The sequence below is a fragment of the Vulpes vulpes genome, chromosome 12 (assembly GCF_048418805.1).
Source record: "Vulpes vulpes isolate BD-2025 chromosome 12, VulVul3, whole genome shotgun sequence".
Taxonomy (NCBI): domain Eukaryota; kingdom Metazoa; phylum Chordata; class Mammalia; order Carnivora; family Canidae; genus Vulpes; species Vulpes vulpes.
Window position 1 is genome coordinate 180,634,661 of NC_132791.1, and position 13,076 is coordinate 180,647,736.

The 13,076-nt window shown below is 38.6% G+C and overlaps 1 protein-coding gene across 1 annotated transcript in view; it reads right to left on the reverse strand.

Annotated features, from left to right (window-relative positions):
• ZFHX3 (zinc finger homeobox 3) overlaps positions 1 to 13,076 on the reverse strand; it is a 956,897-nt gene that overhangs the window by 780,749 nt on the left and 163,072 nt on the right. The window contains exon 2 of the mRNA XM_072731601.1: positions 11,592 to 11,618. The gene's annotated coding sequence lies outside the window, so the exon portion shown is untranslated. The remainder of the gene's footprint in view (positions 1 to 11,591; positions 11,619 to 13,076) is intronic.

A 13,076-nucleotide genomic window follows, 5' to 3' on the forward strand; every position in this document is an offset into this window, starting at 1 on the left:
GTCACACATATGGCTGGAATCAAAACCCTTTCCTTAGGAGAGTCCCAAAGTCTACAGCCTTCACACAAAAGAAAGGAATGTAACACAGCCATTTGTTTGGGGTGTTATGGCCTTGGCCTACCCTGTTCATCATCCTTGCCAGAAAAGAGTCTTTTTGTACACTTCTGGGAAGGGGGAGCTCAATTTTTAGCATCTCTGTTTAGAGAAGAAAAAAGGGGATGCTACTACCAGAGACAAATTATACATTTCCTTTAAGGTATATTTTAAAATTTTAATTGATTTCCAAACTTCATTTTTTGTTACAAGATAAATGTATACTGTGTTGTTAAATGTCAAGAAATGAAAGCTAATCTACAAAGTGGCCCCGCAGTGTATTTTCTGTTCCCGAACCATAGCAAGAGAAATATCATCGGCAGCCTCTAAAGGCTTAGTAGCTGCTAACATTAAAAATTCTTCTTCTGTTAGCCCCCCAAATCTCCACAATATTTGTAGTTTTATCTTTAAGGCAGTAAGTTTTTTTCAGTTTGAGAGCCCCAAATCCAGAACGTGGAATTTCAGAAGACATGCCACACTATGGCAGACAAAGTCTAGTGAGTTTAATGCAAATCAACCTGTTTAAGATGATCCAAGAAATATTTGCCAAACGATTGATCATGCCAAAACGTAATAAATTAAACCCAGAGGTACAGGAGAGGTTATCTTGATAATGTCGCATTTCTTCCTGTTCAAAGTATCAAAATAAGATCTACTGACTTGATAACTTTAAGGTTCTATGAAGTACACATAGTGATACATAGTGTATCACTACTGTGTACACTACAGTGATTTTATACTCTATGCTGTGAGGACAGGAACATTTTAGGAAACCCCCATATTTCTAAATTCATTCAGTGTATCCCAGGGAGCAGCCACATAATCGCATGGGATTGATTTCCTGGGGTCGCTGACTTTGCAGCGTGTCTGAGCTGCGAGGTCAAGGAGTGTGAGGGGCTATGCAGCAGGCTCGGCTTCTGATCCAACAAGAGAGGGAAGAGAGTAGGCACCGTGCAGATGCTTCCTTGACTGCGGCAGAAATTAGGCCTGTGTTCCTATCTCCCTCCTTCTCCTCCCCATCTGCTCAGCATCTAACCACCTGACTCACTTGGACACGGAGCTAACAGGGTCGGGAGTCAGAGAGATGGGCTGGGCACAGCATGGCAGCTCCCTGAGAAGGCTGCATCAGGAGTTCTATGTTATAAGTCAGATGGAATAAATAACATTTCTGAGAGTTTCCTGGAGTTTTTAACTTTCTTAAGAAACCATGGAAAACATGACTATGAAGTTTTATTAGCAAAGCTTACCCAGCTCTGGAGACATACAGTATTTAAGAAGCAGAAACAAGGCTTCAGCATCCACCCAAGAGTCCCAAGCTAGAACTGCAGGCTAGGATCTGCTTGCACCCTCACATCCATGTGCAGGGCATGCATATTAGGGTTCCAGTGATCACCAACTAATGCCATGGGGTCCCCTAGTAACCTACTTGAAGCCGTTATGTAAGAAGTACATTTCAAATCAATTCTGTACCCGATATAATTCTGAGCTGCAAGCCCCTTGAAAGCTTTTTAAGGATTTGTTTCACACCTTCTAAACATGAACTTGAAACTATCTTCCACTTTGTGGTTGGTAATTGTTTGCAAAAATGGCCACAATGGTTCTTCCCATTCCTTTAAAATGCACAATCTCTTTGCAATGCAACTCTGCAGCTCCTCCCATCAAGAAGTGGTTTCAGGCGGGTGGGTATCTGGGTGGCTCAGTCAGTTAAGCATCTGACTCTTGTATTTGGCTCAAATCCTGATCTTAGGGTTCATGGGATCAAGCCCTGCATTGGGCTCCGCATTTGGTGGGAGTCTGCTTGGATATTCTCTCTCTCTGCACCTTCCCCCACTCACATGCTCATGTACTTTCTCTTTCTCAAATAAATAAATCTTTGAAAAGAAAGATTTTTTTAAGAAAGACCTTTTAAATATAGGCATTTTTAAATTTTTTTTAAAAGATTTTATTTTATTCATGAGAGACACAGAGACAGAGAGAGAGAGAGGCAGAGACACAAGAGAGGGAGAAGCAGGCTCCATGCAGGGAGCCTGACATGGGACTCAATCCTGGGTCTCCAGGATCAGGCCCCAGGCTGAAGGCAGCGCTAAACTGCTGAGCCACCCAGGCTGCCCAAGTATGGGCTTGGCCATGTGACTTTCTTGGCCAATAGGGTATTTGCAAACATGATACAAGTACAGACTTGAAAAGTACTTGCACACTAGGACTGTTCCTCTTTGTACTGCCATAATGTGAATTAACCTCTTGTAAGATGCTGGAAACATGGCCCAGCCAAGAGCTAGGGCCAGGACCATGTGAACAAGGTTATCTTAGACCATCTCCTCCACTCCAGCCATCCAACCCCAAGTGAGATCAGTAGCACTGCCCAGCAGACCCAAATCCATATTGCTGACCTAACGATTGGCAAGAAAATTAAATGGTTATTGTTTTAAGCTTTTATGGAGTGGGGTGATTTGTCACTCATCAACAGATAAGTGACACATAGGTCCATTTCCCCCTTATATTAGACTGAACATTGTAAAACAAAAAGCATAGAAGAAACAATTCTCCATGAGCATGGAAAGATTTCTCACTTATTTGCCAACATATGTCCAGGGGGTCTTTTGGCTTTAAGTACAAATTAGAGTGGGTTCTTGCTGCAGCTACTGATCTTGCTATATAACTTAGTCAAAAGAAGTTGTTCTCTAAAGTGTTCCTGGTGATATTACTTGCTATTTTCTAAGAACTAGCCTAGAAAAAAAACAACTAACTCAACAAACCTCAAGAAGCTCCATCATCTTCCACCACAACTGAATAAAAAAGCGCAGGGCATGGTAAAACCCAAACATTATAGTATTTTTATATCAAAATATTGACTAAAGGGGCCCAATGAGTTTAAATTTTACTACCCATGAAAGAGTAGTATTACCGCCATTCTTGAAGGTGCAAAAATTAGGACTATAGGATTTTGCATAAAACAGATGGGGATTCAAATCTTGGCTCTACCACTTAATAGCTGGAGAACTTGAGTATTAAAAATAGTTATCATAGGTAACATTAGTGTTTACAATGTACCTAATATTGTACCTAATAACTAATATCATGTAATCCTTATAATAACTGTGAGATAAGTGCTGTTAATATTCCCATTTTTACACTGAGGCTTAGGAACATTAAGTGACTTCCCAAGAAAACACGCCAGGTATACAGTAGAGCCTAGATTTGAATGCAAGCAATATGATTCCGGAGAGCATCTTCAATCCAACCCATTTTGATATGTTATCTCTCAAGCTATGTAACCAAATTACTCATTCTTTGCTAATTTTTCACTTATTGAGTTACTCATTCATTGATTCAGTCATTCTAAAAATATTTAAGGAGCACCTCTAACATGCAAGGGTTTGAAGTGCTGGGGAATCAATTGTGATGCGGTCCCTGCCTTAATAGGGTTTAGGTTTAGTGGGTAAAGGAGATTATAATCAAATAACTCAGTCTTTCCTTGTATCAGCACACTCTGCACCCTAGTTTTAGACCAACCTTTTTTTGCTAAAGAGCTGCATCATTCCTATGCCTGAAATCCTTCTCCAGGATTCCAGTGGTTTCAAAATACGCCCACAAATTATTCAACATCTTTCCTTGCAAGAATGGAGCTTAATTTTCCTGTTTTGAGTATGGGCTGGACTTACTGACTTGCTTCTAACAAACCGAATGTGGTAGAAACGACAGGAAGGAAGGCTTATGTCAGGGAGAAGAGGTGGGAACTTTTTCCTAAAACTTGAAGAGTACCATTTTTTAAGAGATTACTAGAGATCAGGGCAATATTCAAATGGAAAGCTATGGAGGGGATGCCATGGGTAGACTGGGAGCATCACTGCATTCTTTTCACATGAATCTAGCCATTTATATAGCTGGATCCCAACTAAACTGGACTTCTACTTCATCTCCCAATTATGGCAAATCTGGAAGTAGGGTAAGAGGAAAAGAGAGGAATTAAATAAAAATTTAAAAGGAATAACTAGCTTTTAAAGGGTCAAGAGATTTCAACATGGCCACCCACCCCCCCCTCTCTAATACTGGTGGGACATAATGCAGCTTTATTTACTCTTGAAATTATTATAAGAGAATCACAGATTGACGTGGGTAATGGCTGAGTCATAAGCAAATCAGGAAGTAGAAAAATGTCTCACCCCACCTCTGTGTATTTTTAATTGCAAGAATTACTCTTCCTTGGGGAAAAAGTAATTACTGCCATCGCTCAATTGAATTACAGTGCCATATCTTTGTCCAAGTGTAAATACTTTAGGATCTATATGTTAGAGTTCACGGTGGAACACTCTACTCATCTGATTTTTAAGGGGAATGTGAATTAGACTAGGTATTTTTGTAGGTGAGAATTTCAACAAAAATATGCCCTTTCATTTCCAGAGCATCAGCACTTAATTGTCTAATTATTCCTGGCATGAAAGAAGAGAACTTAATATACAATTGAGGCAGAGAGGCAAGCTAACTGAGCTCCGAATGAAAAAAAAAATGTTTTGAATTGTATAAATAGTTTTGAACTATGCCATTTTATTTTGGCTGGCAAACAATAAGATTCGTAACATGTGAAATTAGACCCATTGATGAAACTAAAGAGGATCGCAAGCAAATGCCAAGTTGTTCAGCAAGAAATCTTGAAAATTTTGGCAAGAACCTACAATTCTCTTGAGGACTCCACAGGTCTCTGAAAGTAAACTTAGCAGTAACTACTCAGCAATCAGCAAAGATAAGGACCTCTATGAGGACGGAGAGCCCTTGAATTCTATCAGCTTATAATAAATAGCACTTCAAAAGTAGCACTTTTCAGAAATAATATATAAATATTTTAAGTAGTGAAGCATAGGTGTGGGCTATTTTTTCCTGTACCACGTCCAGAAAATTTGCACATACACATCAAATTCTGCATCTAGGGAATCTTTTTTATTGTGATGTTTGCATTTTTAAACAACGTCCCTGACCTATTTGGAGGTTAATATAACTAAATGGAGCCTATTTGCTGTTTATTATTTATAAAAGATTCACTTTGGATTAGGGCTTCTCAAGACATCTGTGTTTGAGCTGCATCATGAAGTGTTCCTGGAGAGCTCCCAACACCATAGCAGGCAAGAAAGTGACAAGTGAGAATACAGACTGGCCTCTATCCTGCGCTAGAAAGTATCACATGAAAGTTGGACTCTTTTTCTTCTCATAAAGGCCACATCGGCCTCTGTCTAATAAGCACAAACTCAGGTTTATCAGCCACATAAAGGAAGCTTTGTGTGTCAGTGCAAAATGCTCTTCTCCTAAGTGAGGAGCTCAATTATAATATACAATATAAAATCCCAGTCTTCCATTTAAGAGAAGATTTTCTTAGAAATCCTTTGCCTATTTTAGAGCTACTAAAGGAACCAACCTGTGAGTTTGCATGTCTCACGACTGATTACAAAATACCTACAAGTGGCTCCTAAGGTGAGAACCAAAGAAAATAATAAATCAATTATTGCCAAAGTGAGCTTGCCTATCAATCCTGTCTTGTAGGCCCATTCTGGACAAGGTTATGGCTCCAGTTTTGCAGACTCAAATAACTATGGATTTTTCTAACACATATGTCTGCAGGTTCTTTTGGTTGAAAGGAGAAATACGGAAAGCAAGGATGGTCCCTCTGAGCAGCTTTCCCAAGACTTGGTGCTGGGGATACGAACTTCCCTTCTCTTCCATTATGGGAATGAATGCTGAAAGCTCTTCAAAATACAAAGTCAACTTGACAGTGACAAATATGAAATGAAAGGCCACATGACTATGAAGCTATTAACTGACCAATGGGGGAGAAAAAAACCAGCCACAGCTGACCTGAGTATTTCACTCCACTGAGGTAGTTCAGATCCATGGCTTGGCTACCTCGAGGGACAAGGGCAACTCGCTCAGATACACATCCCTGCCTCATCACTGCAGAGCTATCTACACAACTCATTACCAAAAAGCCCTAAAATTAAAAGTTGACTACCTTTCTTCACCCAGCCCCATCCTCTGCTGCCCAGCTGATAATTTTCAAGAGCTCTTCTGCCCAAATATACCTATACTAATTTTTTCCTCTGTTCCAAAATAACCATTTCAGTGCACCCAACTGGCTAAGATTAAATAAAATCTTGTATCATGATAATGTCTCCTCACTTTTCACTTCCCAAGTGATAGATAAGAAAACAATTTTAGAGAAAGTAAAGTACTTGCCAAATATCACACACATCATAAATAGAAGGTCTGGGATTCAAATCTAGGTTTTCTGGCTGTTGGTTCTGGTCTTTCTCTAAGAAGGCAGCAGAGCAGGTAGGAAAGGGCACACACAAGCTTTGGGTTCCAAACCTATGATATGCCCTCTCATATCAGCTTCTTCCCCCTCCAAAAAAGACACTAATGCCACCTACTCCCTTTTCTCCTAGGGCTATCAAGAGAGTGAAATGAGGTAACATTTGTAAAGCACTTAAACCAGCCCCGTGCCTGGTTTACAATAGGTGCTCAATAAATTCATGATTCTTCTTCCCTGCCTTGACTCTATTATGCCTATTTGTCTTGGCATCCCCACTACCCTCTATCCTGCTCAGCGACTCATTCCCAACCTCTCCAGAAGGAATCAGGTGGACCAGAGGCCACAGGAACAAAATAAACATATAGGAGCATCACAGCAGAGGTAAAGGATTTGAAAACTCCTTTAGCCAAGAGAAAACTTAAGTTTGGCTATACTTTAGGATTTCCCAAAAGCAGACTTTGAGATAAGAATTAGAACACAATTAAAATACAAGTAGTTGGGATGCCTGGGTGGCTCAGCGGTTAAGTGTCTGCCTTCAGCTCAGGTCGTGAACCCAGGGTCCTGGGATCGAGTCCCACATCTGGCTCCCTGCTGGGGACCCTGCTTCTCCCTCTGCCTGTGTCTCTGCCTCTCTCTCTCTGTGTCTCCCATGAATAAATAAATAAAATCTTTTAAAAAGAAAAAAAAAGAATACAAGTAGTTTATTTGGTAGGTCATCCTGGGAAAAACCTGTAAGCAATTAGGGTGTGAAACATGGAAGGGGAGGAGCGTAATAAGGGTGCATTACTGAGTAAGTGGGCAATTGGAGCCTCAACTTAAGTTTAAGCTCCAATAAAACTGAAGTGGGTGATTGGAGTCACTGATGAGTCTGGGGTATAATGTATTATCCACCCCAGAGTTATTCTAACCTAGGGAAGAAGTAGGGTTTATCCATCAAACTTTCGTTTGTCAGGGGTTGATGGTTGCTTCTGGTGGCACAAGGTCTCTGGCAATTTTGGCTTGCCCTACATGCTGGTCAAGGTGAGCACACAATCAGGAAAGAATACGTGCTAGTGGACAGTCACACCTGTTCTCAATAAGCAGCCTTCAGCATCAAGAGGTCAGTGCCCTTAGAATATGGATGGGACACCACAGGGTCTGCCATAGTGACTTACTTGACTTTCAACCAGTAAAGGCATGAATATAGGGAGTAATCTTGAGATTCTTCCTAAAGTTGATAATTGTGACACATACCCCTTCCACCATTCACCCTAGAAAGCTTCTCATACAATTTGGTTTTTATGACATACCAACTGGAACTGGAAGTGCTGCAATGCTCAGCTCTACATTCACTGCTTCTCTTTGTGTGGGTTTGTGTGTAATGTCAGCCCTAACAAAGCCACCAGATTTGGGAACACGTCAAAGGGTGGTCAGACTTCTTCTCTAGTCACTTTCCTTCTCCCACAGCAATCCCACACAAAAGTTCTTCCTCAATATCCATTTATCCATTTGGCTTTTGGCTTTCATACCTTCGATCTTTCCAGAGACTTCTGGAAATAATGATGAGACTTTAAATCTAAGTTATAAGGTAGGAATGAGTGTTGTTAAACTCCAAATTTAAATTGTATAATAATCAATAGTGACCATTATATCTAACATGTAGCAATTAATTCCAACAGTAACTATGTGCTTATTTACCATCAAAAAGGGAAACCATAGTGATGCAGAAAAGGCAAGGAAAAAAAAAACAGGTTGAGAAGAGAAAAAAGAGGGTTTAATTATAAAATTTTTGTTGAAGAAATAAGGAATAGGAAAAAGTATCTTAACTGAATTAACTCAGAAAAATCAATTCTGAGATCACTTATTTCTGATTTTTCAAGACAAAATTATTCTGTGGGGTTAGGATACTGTCTATTTCTGAATTTTTGACTTTTATGTAAATAGTAAGAAATCATCAAGAAAGTAGGGATTATGTAAGCCATCATGAGACATGTAGGTGTTTAAAACATGAATGAAGTTTTAGAAATTATTGATTTTTTTTTTAGCAAATTCATGTATATATGAACAGAAACGAACCATGATTTCAAAACACAGATGCAAATGCAAAACATTTTCTTTAGTGCATATAAACATTAAGCTGTCACCCAGTGATTAAAATATCCTCCCAATTACTTACTCCATATTTTTTAAGTCAATGATTCAGTGTTGTTCCCAAGTTGCCAAGTATGTGACAATGGAATTCAAGGTGAGTTATCATCAGGTCCTCAAGTCACTGATGTACAAAGATTATGAAGAACCTCAGGTTTCTATTTCATGTACTAAGGAATCAAGACTTTCTCTAAAATATTATGATAGGTTCACAGTTCTAACCTGGATATGTGTGAAATCCCATCTTTAAAATGTCCCTACTTTATTTTTCTCCCTATGCAAATGTACTAATTGTCTTAAAAAAAACTTTCAGCACTTTTTGTCTGTGGTTGTTAAAAAATAAAAACAAAGATGCAGACAATTCTAAGTGACTTAAGAATCCATAAGCAAGGACGCCTCAGTGGTTGAGCATCTCCTTCAACTCAGGTCGTGATCCCAAGATCCTGGGATCGAGTCCCCCATCAGGCTCCCTACTTCTCCCTCTGCCTAAGTCTCTGCCTCTGTCTCTGTGTCTCTCATGCATAAATAAATAAAATCTTAAAAAAAAAAGCAGCACCCTCAAGATTATTTATCTTGCTATCAACAAGGGAAAAATAGTAACTTTGCAGTGAAGAAAGCTAGCTGGTACTAACCTAACCAAGTTACCAAAGTTAATATCAGTAATAAGGCAGATCAATGTCACATACCCCATGACATGATAGAGTGAGAGGGGTGTATCACTTAAGTGATAATTCTTGCCAAGATTTGCCCATACAGAGAACAGAACAGATGGGTGATTAACAGAGGGAAGGAGAGCTGGAGGAGGTGAACGAGGTTAATTATATGGTGATGAATGGTAACTTGACTTTTAATGGTGACCACTTGGAAGTGTACACAGATGTTGAGTTATAATGTACATATGAAACTTAAAAAATGCTCTATACTGATTTTACCTCAATTAAAGAAGGGGGGGGGGGGGACATTATAGGGATCCAATAAAGACTGAACTTTCACAGATTGGAGGAAAATGAAGAGACACAACAACAAAATGCAACGTGTAGTCCCGAACTGAGGCCTCCTTGAACAGAAAGAGGACAATAGTGGAAATCCAAATAATGGATGAAATCCATTAATTAGCAAAATCCAAATAATGTCTTAAGTTTAGTTAATTGTATTTTATTGATATTAATTTCTTAGTCCTGATGATTGTCCCATGATATTATGCAAGGGGTTAACATTAGGGGATGCTGAGTGATGGGTCGATGGGGACTTTCCCTACTACTTAACAACTTTTCTCCAAGTCTAAAATTATGTGAAAATAAAAATTAAAAAAAGAACATGGGAATTGAACATAAAATGACAAATTAACATATTTCACATGAATAAAACAGTTATGTTCTGTGGATCGCCTGCTGTATCAGGCACTTTCCCTAGTGATTTATGATACTTTACTGGCTTCACTTTCAAAAGCTTTTTATACAGAGGTCAAAATTTAGATTGCCAAGTTTTTACTACCTTTAATAGGATATTTTGTCAATATCTGTCTAGTGAGGATGGTTATGCTCTATAAGTACAAATAAACAGACATACTCAGTAGCATTCATTAAATACTTACTCTGTGCCAAACACTGTTGTAAGTGCTTTGCATGTATTAACTCACTTACTGTGTTCAACAACCCAATGAGGCTCATCGTATTATTATTATTCCTATTTTTACAGGTGAGAAACAATCACTTGCCCAAGGTCATGCTGCTTTTCCCATGCTTTCATTCACCACTGGGCTTTGCCCATGGAGCAGTGTCAGAGCAACCATCCCAGGTCAATCTTGCCTCAAATATGCAGGACAGAGAAAGGCCAGAGGAGAAGACACTTTAGGTTCACAGCCCGAAATAGTATTCAGGACATAACATGAATTGAAAATTAAAAAGGATTCCTCTCTTCTGAAAAGTTAATGTTTTTGAGGGTTCTGCTCTCTCTAAAAGTTTTATCTCAAAGCCCATCAGACACTTTTTAATAAGTCAAAAAGACAAAATGTACTATGTAATCAGAGACTGATAAGATAAACCTTAACGGATCTATATAAGACATTAAGATCTTTCATCTTAGTGTATTTAGATAATTCAAGTATGTGTTCTTTACTCAATGAATGGTGATGATTTATGCTATTAAAGAAAACATATTTAAAGAATTTGTAAGATACATGTTGTTTTCTAATCACACCTTAACTATTTTATGTAAATACACAATGCATTTTTTGAAAACACACATTATTTACTCATTGGATTAAATAGTGAAGAAGCTATTATAGACTACTGAATAAATAGATCTTTAGACCATTTTCAATCAATTATTTAAAACACATGCCACTAAAAGTTTATTAGCGTGATTACTTTTACAGAATTGCCACCAAGATCATTAAAGCAATCAAGGTTCTATGGAGATAATTAAAATATAACAGTAAGTGAACAATCTGAATTATAATAAATACAGGTATCACACCACAGTGAAAAACATACTTTTGTGTTTTTTTTAAACAACGCAATTGTTTAATCTTTTGGCTCAAACCACTGACTCCACTGGCCTTATCATGAGCCAAATCTTTGGTCACGATTAGCTTTGTAAAACTGCCGACTTCGTATTGAGAGCCTGTGAAAGATCTTTCTAGCAAAGAACTCTACTCTTTAACTTTTAAAACTGCCCTCACTTTTTTATTTTCAACTAAGAATGACTCATATACTGCAGCCTCCCTTTTGGTTTGTGTACATCCATCCTATAGATCTTATCTCATACCTCACTCACGGAGATGCAGAATTGTAGATGGGAGGGAAAGTAACAAACACTAAAGGTCCACCCCTCCATGGATACAAGCCTCCACAACAACTAAATAAAAGAAAGTCATCTATTATTCCAAAATAAATAAATCAGGGTTGTTTTTTTTTTTTATTGCTGTTACAGAAGCAGCGTGGCTTCAATTTGAATAAAAAGCTTTTAAGCAAATGGGCAGTGTTTCCAAATATATTTATGAAGATGAACAACACATACAAAAGACTCCAATTGTATTTTCCCAGTCTTCAAAAATGTTGTAGATACAAACCTCAGAATTCCTGTGCCATGTTTTATCCTGAAAAGAAAATGATAGTTAAATTAGAAATCCTTGAAAAATAGGATTGATAATGGAAATACCCACAGAAGGCAGGCTACGATTGTTCCACCACTGTAATACAATCTCTTCCAGAATAATTTTTCTTTTTATTATTTCATTAAGTTGTATCTCACTAAAGTTCCTCTTAGGATCTCGCAGCGGCACCAAATTTTTCATTGAGAAAACGATAAATCACTGGCCTAAATTACAATTTAATTATAAACGCCTTTGCCTTCTAATGCTGCCTAGGACCTTTTACCCTGCTACATAATTCTAAAAAATGACCCCTGTCATAATTTCCTTCACTAGAATAATATGGGGAGATCTAATCCTGAATCCTGCTGTCTTATAATTTAATATAAGAGGTAATTATTATTCAAAAGATAATGTTGCAGATATTGAAAATATTCTGAAGTTTGAGTCTGGGAAAAAAAAAAGGAAGTCTTAGGTGTGCAGGAGCTTTCTATCACGGCACCTATCAAGAAAAGCAAGAGGAAAGAGGCAAAAGGTTTTTAATGAAAAAAATATTAGAATCTATATACAGCTGGTGTTTTGTATTGTGTGAAATGCATTTATATAGTCTTCAAACCATGGTCAGAAATGAAATGCCTCATTTCCAAAACCAAGGAAGCAGAGAGAGCAATGTTGCCGTGAGCGACAATTTCAAGTTCTGAGTCTGCTTTCACGCAGGGAGGCTAAAAAATGCACCTTCTCTTAACAGTCGCAAGAGGAGGACTTGGGTGTGGACAGGCCATAGAAGCAAGGATGGAGAATGAGCCAAAGTGGCCAAGTAAAAGGGTCCAGAGGTGGGACGCTGGGACATCAAAGAGAAAGGGCTTCACGGGGACATTTATTGGCAACCTAGACAGGGTATATACCAGAGGTATATACAAGAGGCAACTCTGGCCTTCCTGGGAATGTTTCAAAACTCTGCTGAATAGTAGGGTTTTCCCTCTGCTTCCAGAACTCACAAACCGGTCAACCAAGAGCAAAGAACAGGTAACTGTAGCTTTGCTGAATCTTCCTCAAAAATCGAACCACTCTTTAATCCTTAATGGCAGGAAAGTAAATTGCATTCATTTGGTGCACCAGAAATCCCAACTCTCCCACCTGGGCAGGTATCAGCCTCTCCACAGTGTACTTCAGTGACACAGGGGAAAAGTCAGTTGTGTAGGTAGCAGATCCCCAGTTACAGACCTGGAGAGACTAGAGAGCACAGAATTCAGGGAGTGGATCCCATAGATGAAATAAAGTGGCATTTTAGTGGAAAACTGAATTGAATGCTCTACTATCTTTTCACAAAAAGGGTTTGGAAAGAAAAAGGATTTCTATTCAATTACAAATGTCCTTGAAATCATATACCTAAGAGCTTAGTCTGATATGCTAAGAGGTAGGAAATGAAGAGGAACCTTGTTCACCTCATTCCACCTCCCTCCA